Raw genomic sequence first — 7,874 nt, forward strand, 5'->3', positions numbered from 1 at the left:
GGTATCATCATCAGGAACAAAAAATCTTTGTTTTGGAATTACCAGATTCATGTTTCTTGGTTTTCTGGTGAAAGGGAAGGAAAAAATGCGTACAGAAATAAATGCTTCTTTGAGATGCTGAAGAAAAACAAAAACTCCTGATCACATCAGGATGCGAAGAGCCTTTATAACTAATGGTGCAGCTTGCTATTTAGCTCATGGTGTGCATTGATAACTGTGTGGCTAAAGGGTTTGTTGCTGTTTTAATTAAAAGAAGGACTTTTAATTTAAAGAATGCTGAAGAAGGGTGTTTTTCGTTTTATTTTTTTTCCAGAAAGACACCAAGTCACTGCCCAAGAACAGGCTAAGTGCAGCCCACATTGCAGCACTGCGTGGAGCTCACCTCCTCTCACACACTAAACGGAAGCAGTGGTTTGATCTTTGCCCCCAGTAGCCGGTCCGGCACGGTATTTCCGCACCCACATCCGAACCCGGCAAGAGGGGGCTGCCAGTGCCCACGGTGCCGACTGCCAAGCAGGGCCGCCCCGCGCTCACCCACGTTTCCCGTACAGATCCGCCCCTCGACGGGCGGGGGCGGGCGCTGCTATGCAAATCACCGCTCCCAGCAGCCAATGGGCGGTGAGCTGAGCCGCGGGGCGGGGTGATTGCCGGGACCAGCACTGGCTTCGACGGCGCGGGCTCTCCGACAGCGATTGCGGCTTCAGGAGCGGTGCGTTTGGTGCTGGAGGTGAGCGCTGCGCGGCGCGGGAGGAGGGTCGGCGTCTTCCGCGCTGTCGAGCTGGGTTCTAGGTGTCGCCGTCGGCTAAAGTGCCGGTGTCTCGCTCAGCATCGGACCCGTGGGGTGTCATGAGCACGCTGCAGTTCGGCTTTGCCTTAGAGTAAAGGAAACGGTCCTGTGTGAGCCGAGAGGAAAGTGTAAGTTCGGTAGCAGGGAGTGGGCTGGAGGAACTTACTTCCATCTGTGGTTGTGGTCACCTGTAAGGGGCAGAGGGCATCGCTGGGTTTCTGGCACAATCAGAGAAACAATATCTCAATATCTCCTCGTCAGGTCTCAGCGCTGCAGTCTGCCTCGCCCGTTCTCCTGCCTCGTGGTGCTGATGTGGGCAGCCGAGCTGGCTGAATGTGCTCGGCTTCATATGCGAACTTGTGGTATTCCCCTTTTCCTCGGGCATCCTTGTGGCCAGGTCTGTGAGCGGGGCAGGAGTTAGTGTTCTTTGACTGCTTCCTATTAAACTGACAATAGTTTCTTGTCCTACGGAGGAGCGTTAATGTTATGTGTGTCTGAGATAGCAGTGGCAGCCAGTACCGGGGAAGGAAATGACTGGGAGAGTATTGCTGGCCTACAGTGCACAGTGGTGCTTCTTGTTCTTCTGCTTCAGGTGATATTTTTGGAACCTTAGATGAGAATGCAATTTGGAGGATGTTGGCTTCCTGTTAATAGTACTCCTTGCTGTTTAAACTTTGTTCTGTGGTTGTAGTGAGGCTACTGGAGGAGCACAACCTTGTTCAAAAGAACAGACAAAATGTTTATTAGCCTAAAGAAAAACAGGGTGAAACTCCATCTTACAAAAGGATGCTTTAGGTGCTCAATACTTCTCAAGACCATTTTCTTACCTCATGTTTCTCACTGCCTGCCATGTATGACCACTGCTCTGAAACTGACGCTGCATGCTGAGCCATAAGGCACATGCATATGTGACTAAAGCCACAAGTTAATCTCTGTTGTCGTAAGTGATCTTTATCCAGAAAATAAGCATGATAATCTCTCAACACATTAAAATGCCACTGCATACTGCCCCACAGTCTTGAAGATTTAGGGTGGTGCAGGGTTAGGCTCTGTATCTGACAACTTGTGTTGTACTGTGCATGCTGTTTTTGGAGAGGGAAGCAAGAGAGCCTTCTGTGAGGAAAGACACGATGCTAACATAACTAACCTAGATCTGCTCCAAAGGAGAGATGCTCGGTGATAATAGAAAGGGAAGAGACTTTCTGGGTGGCAAGAACCACCAGGACTTCCATGGCTGCAAGGGAGCTGGCAGACTCCTTGGACAGGTAGAGTCATGGAGAGATTTAAAGGCATGGCCCAATCCATTCTGGGACGGCAGAGTGGTGCCCCCAAAGCAGGCCTGCGGGGCTTTCCTGTAGCCTGTTGGTGACCTCTGAGAAAGAGGGCTCCATGGTGTTCTTGTGGAGAACTGATCCCATTTTATCCTATCGCAGCTTGTTCAGTGCAACTCACATGTAAGTCAAATGGATGACATTGGAAATAAACAAATAACCATTTGTTTATTTGCATTAGAGTGTGGTGTCTTTATGTCCCATTCCTTGAGGCACTGTAGGCCTCAGGGCCTGGTAGGTGGCAGCCCTGCCTTTGGCTAAGGATTGGATGTGAATGGGTTTTAATGTCCTTTCCAGTTCAAGCCCTTCTGTGATTTCTCACTGATTTTCTGCAAAGAACAAGCTTGTGTCCCTCTCCTCTTCCTTCAAGCTCCTGCTTTCTAAACCATTTGGAGACACTATTCAGTATGCTAGACTTTCCTAGCTTGGTAATAGGTGCTGGATGCAATATTCCAACCAAGGCCTTACTGATACTGAGTAGGGTACAATTGGTGCTTCCCATGCCACCTCTCATATAAGTGATGTGTGAGGTTTTTTTGTTTGTTTGTTTTGTTTTTTTTTCAGTGGCTTTATAATGTGAACTTGCATTTTAGCTTGTAATCTGTGAGGTAATGTTAATTTAACCTGATAAATTTACCTCAGCCCCAGATGCTGGCTCACCACATTGATGCAGCCTTGCAGAGGGAGTCATCTCTGGGGATACAGCTCCAGGCCTGCCCCTGGCCATGCTCATACTCTGTGGCCATCCCATGCTGCTGGCGGGGGGGCTGCTGGGGAGCCAACAGTGTGGTTCAGCTTCTGCCTTTTTGCTCTGCTGTTTTGATACAGCAGAGCAAAAACTGATTGTGTCACCATCCTGCTATCTCATCTAGCCTTCTGCACACAGTGCTCAGTGCATCTCATTTAGACCCTGTTTCTGTAGTTAATCATGGTATCATGGGACCTGACTTTGTGAGGCTAATCATGTGTGCAGCTTCTTCTCTATATGCTGAGCAGTAAACAGGGAAGCAAGTCTAACTGATGTGGTGGAAGATTATTCTTGATTAACTTGTATCAACAAAAGCTGGGGAAAGATTCCCCGAGTACTGGTGGCACTGTACCCCCCAGTTACATCTGTACCTTGTCTCAGTGTCCCTGGTACTTTGAAGAGGCCTGTGAACACCCATAGGCACTGTGTGGTGACTGCTGTACTGCTGGCCAGCATGTCCTGGGGCTGAGACTTTGCCTGTGCATGTGTGTGTGAGCGTTGCTTCCTGGCTGAACCATTTTGGTCCAGTTTCAGGTGTGTAGGTTTTGCCCAAGAAGAACCCAGAACTCAGCCTCCTGTACTGGCCCATGTGAACAAACACCAACAAGACACCTCATATTAAAACATAAAGGGTATTTTTTTTCTTTAAGTTGAATACTTGATATCAGATTGTTAAAACTGTAAGCTCTAAATATTTGCATACTTAAAAAAGAAGAAAAAATCTGTTGTGCTAATTTACAAATACCTGTAGAACACTTTGCTTCTGACTGATGATCACATGTAACCTCATATTTCCACGCAGATGCCAGCCTAATGTCTTAATTGTGCTTAAATATCATCTGGTAGTAGCAGTGGTAGTTACGTGCAGCCTGTACCCAGTTGTTTTGCTAGGCAGACCTGTGTCCAAGTTTGTGAGGTGATTCACCAAGAGCAAGATTCACCTGTAGCACTCAGTGATGGCATCACAGATTTCCATGTGCCATGATTCATCGTGCTGCTCAGCTGCAGTAATTGCCAGAAATGCATGGATGGCCGTCTCACTGCTTATGTTTCTGTATGACTGTTTGCAAAGCCTGGGTATAACCTATACTCCCTTGTCCCCCATCCTGTTTTAACTGAAGACTTAAACTTTGCCTATCACAGGAAGACAGGACATGCTGCAGTATTTAGACTGTAATATACCACATGAGAAGGACTTACAGGAAAGCAATGGTGGGATTTTTTCTCTGTGTGATAAATATATATTCTCAAGCACAAGCAGGTCCTTGTAGTGGCATTCCCCTTTCAGAAAGCTGGGCGTGTTCACAGCGTGTTCACAGGTGGTAAGTGTTCCAGCAATTGTACATAGTTTCAGAGCCTGAAGCTGATAACCATAGGGTTTCTAGAGTCTTTAGGGGAAAAAAAAAAAAGAAAGAGGCTAAATTTGGGGTGTATGTTAAACTTGTCTGTTTTCATTCTTTTCATATATGATGACTGTTAGAGGGAGTTAGCAATTTTGGAGTTCAAACAATGCATGTGAAGTCTACCATTTTTAACGGGCCATGTCATGAAGATGGAGAAACCTTTTTGTCTACAGTGCTGGTATAGACCCCTTCCCCCCCCCTACAACCAGACAAAAACGAAGCTGGTTACAATTGTGTAGTAGCGGTACTTGTGAGAAAAATACCCAGAGAAGATGCTGAGAATCCATCTTATTGTCTGTGCAGGATAGAAGACTTGACAGTGGTGATCCACAGCTCCCTGGCAAAAGTGTAGACAGTCCAGTAAATAGTAACAGCAGGTATACATTAAACAGGCTGTCCTCTCTGATAATGTTTAATTACCATGTAAACTGTGTAGTAGCAAGGTAAAACTTTACATTGTTTTATTTTGCCAGCTTCTTCATAAAAATCTGAAAAATAATATGCATGTTATGTGTGCGGCAACTTCCCTTGTTGGTGTCTGGAGAACCTGATAACCAGCCTCTGGGAAATACTAAAATAGTTAATTCTGCTGAATGCATCTGGGAAGCAGGAGACATGTTCTAGATCTCTGGATTTATAATATGCTCTGGTGCAAAAACTGAGTGTTACTTTGTGCTGAACACTGTAGAAGAAATCTAGGTAAGTCAAAGAAGCTCAAAAGCTATCAGCAGTCAAGCAGTTATGCCTCATTATTTTGAATTAGAGGAAACAAACTATTTGACTGTTAAGGTTTTTTTTTTTCCCCACTATGCCTTTCTAACTAGCCTTTGTGGTATGAAAGAAAGCAAGGGAGACATGGAGATTTAGATAACTGCATAAATAGTCTACAGAGAATGAGTTCTCCCTGTTTCTCTGAATATACCAGCTTGTAATAAACAACTTCATGTGATGTAAACAGAAGTCAACACTCCGTGTACGATCTGAAAAAAACCTGCCCCGAGACACCTGCAGTGTCGTGCACTCTCACTAATATAAGTAGGATGGGAGTATTATTCTGCTGTGAACAAGTGTTGACTACAGTACAAACTAGTTGTGTCTAATATTCTCTGGGTAAATTTTCAACTTTGTGTTGGATTTCTGTATTTTTTTTATGGCCTGTGTTCTGTGTTATTTTCAATCCTGAACACATTTGGTGTATTTTAAAACATTACCAAATACAAGAAACTCCAGAGAAAATGATAACTTCCTTTCAGTGAGGCTACGAAAAAATTTCAACATGCTGACCTCTATTGTGTTTGTTAATATTGGAACAGAATAAATATACGTGATCTTAAAACAGCTCCAGAAGGCACAGTGTCCTCATTGCTAGATGATGATTTTTTGGACTTTCTTCAAGCTTTCACAGACGAGGAGCAAGAAAAAGAGAAGCCATTCCACCAGTGATGGAGATGATTTAGAGGTCAGGGAATTTAGTCTTGAAATATGTTTTGCATTATGCTCTGATTCAAGTAGAAGCATGGTGGGTTTTTTTTTTGGGGTTTTTTTTTTTTTTTGAATAGAGGAAATCCTATTGCAAACAATAGTCTGTTGTCTGACTTACTATTATCTAACCTGTTATTGGAGAATAGATACCAGAGAAAATGATTGAATCGGCTCTAAAACAGAAATATAATTGTTAAATCTGACTAACTCTGAAAAGAAAGACTTTGTTGTTTTTTTTTACTATAAATTATTCAGTTTTGTGTAGCACATTATTTGCCTCACTATTGAGTATATTAGATGCCAGCAGTCCATATGAGTTCCTGTCAATACTGTATGGTCCATAAAAAGCATGGAAAGTCATTGGAATGTGCTGATACACAGCAGGCTATTAAGTAATTCTGCCTAGGAGTAGATTGTTTTGCAGTTGTTCACCACTTGTTTCTTGGGTCACGTCTGTGGTGTGTCATACAAGCAATAGCACGTGGCATTCAGGAGTAGGATATCAGGCCAGTTGAGCCTTAGGTGCTCATACTGAAGCAGGTAGTGACTTTTACCTTCCAACCAGTGAAGAACTGCAGGTAGAGATGTTTTTAAGTGGCTTGTTTTGAAGTATCTGTTATTCCTCTAATAGGCCACTTAAATTGAAGTAAGACTTTCATCTTATAAGGTCTTACTCAAGGATGAAACAATTACTGACTAGACTTTTGTTAACCTACAAACTGTTTTTAGCTAGCAGCTGCCTTCTGGGAATGATGTAAAAAGAAAAATGCACACTGCCTTCCTTCCTAGCTGCTTGTGATGCAAATGTGGATGCTGTGTTGAACCTGCTGGTATATTTCACTGCTTGTCACCAAGCTCAGTGATGTGGATACAAACATACAAATGTTAATGCTGAGACAAATAAAAGTGTGCAACTTGTTTGCTTTTATATATTACTTTCCAGCCTTTCTTATTTCTACTTAAAAGTAAAACATTAGCACAGTAGTGGAAATACATGTTTGTAGTGCTGCTGTGCATAACTTGCTCTTACAGCCAACATTTGTTACTACAAATAGCTTATTTTATTTAGGCATTTTATTTTACCAGTAATTCAGGACTTCTTGTCCGTACGCAGGGCTTCTGGGAAGCAGGTTTGTGCAGCTTTTAGCTTTCAGAATGGATTTCCTTTTCTGTCTGAAATCCCATGTCATGCACTCTTATTGCAACAGAATAGCTTGCAAATTTCTCATGCATCATGGGAAAGTTAGTCATAGTGATTAACACCAAGAAGGAGTGTGCTGACATGAAGAGGTGAATGAAACATATTCCCCCCTGACTGTGCTTGGTGGGTATTTGGCTTCAAAGCAGTAAACTTTGCAGTCATGACCTGGCGTGTGTGTGTGTGTGTGTGTGTGTGTGTGTGTGTGTGTGTGTGTAAATACGGTACAACAGGTGACCTATTTTGTGTGTTGAGCATGGGAAACTGAGATCAGCAATTCGCTTGTCATCTTTCAGGACAAGCCTGTAGCTCAGTTCTGCAACATGTGACTCAACTTGCCTTTGTATGCTGTCCGAGCTGCTTGGAGCTTCAAATATTTGGGTCACAGTCTGTGCTTTTCACAATATTAATTGAAAGTATATGGAAAACAAATGTGGTTAAAAGTCTGAGTCTTCTTGGTTAGTCTTCATCATTTTTGATCTTAGGATCTGCTATTCTGTGATTGTTGTCTGTTAAATGCCATTAACCTGTCAGAGAAATTCTTCCTGTATATATTGCAGGGGTGATAAGATTTGGATATTCTGAATTTTGGGGGAGACCTTCATAATTTCTTTAACTAGAACAGTGACTAGCTGGTGATCCTAGCATCCAGGTCTCAGCCTGAAAAATGCTGCTAGTTTAGGCTGTGTCTGCAGGCATCTGTTACTCAGCAGCATATGTCACTCCCTCTCCAGCTCTGCTGTTAGAAAATGTTAAAAAGGCAGGTAGACAGTGAAAGTTTAATGCCTTTGTAGTGACCTGGAAGCTTACAAATGCCTTAGCATGCAGAATACAGTTCAGCCATAAATGATTAGAAAGTATTGATGATGATTTAAACCAAATAAAAATTAAAGCAACAACAGAAAAGATGCAGCTGCTGTCAGGT

General features: G+C 43.2%; 1 protein-coding gene across 5 annotated transcripts in view; it reads left to right on the forward strand.

Annotated features, from left to right (window-relative positions):
• The first annotated feature begins 611 nt into the window (after positions 1-611).
• STX11 (syntaxin 11) overlaps positions 612-7,874 on the forward strand; it is a 17,042-nt gene continuing 9,779 nt past the window's right edge. For 2 of the 5 annotated variants that reach the window (XM_019612888.2, XM_010707132.3), the window contains exon 1: positions 612-727. The gene's annotated coding sequence lies outside the window, so the exon portion shown is untranslated. The other 3 variants (XM_010707133.3, XM_010707130.3, XM_010707128.3) reach the window with 2 other exon arrangements.

Source organism: Meleagris gallopavo, chromosome 2 (genome assembly GCF_000146605.3).
Source record: "Meleagris gallopavo isolate NT-WF06-2002-E0010 breed Aviagen turkey brand Nicholas breeding stock chromosome 2, Turkey_5.1, whole genome shotgun sequence".
Lineage (NCBI taxonomy): Eukaryota > Metazoa > Chordata > Aves > Galliformes > Phasianidae > Meleagris > Meleagris gallopavo.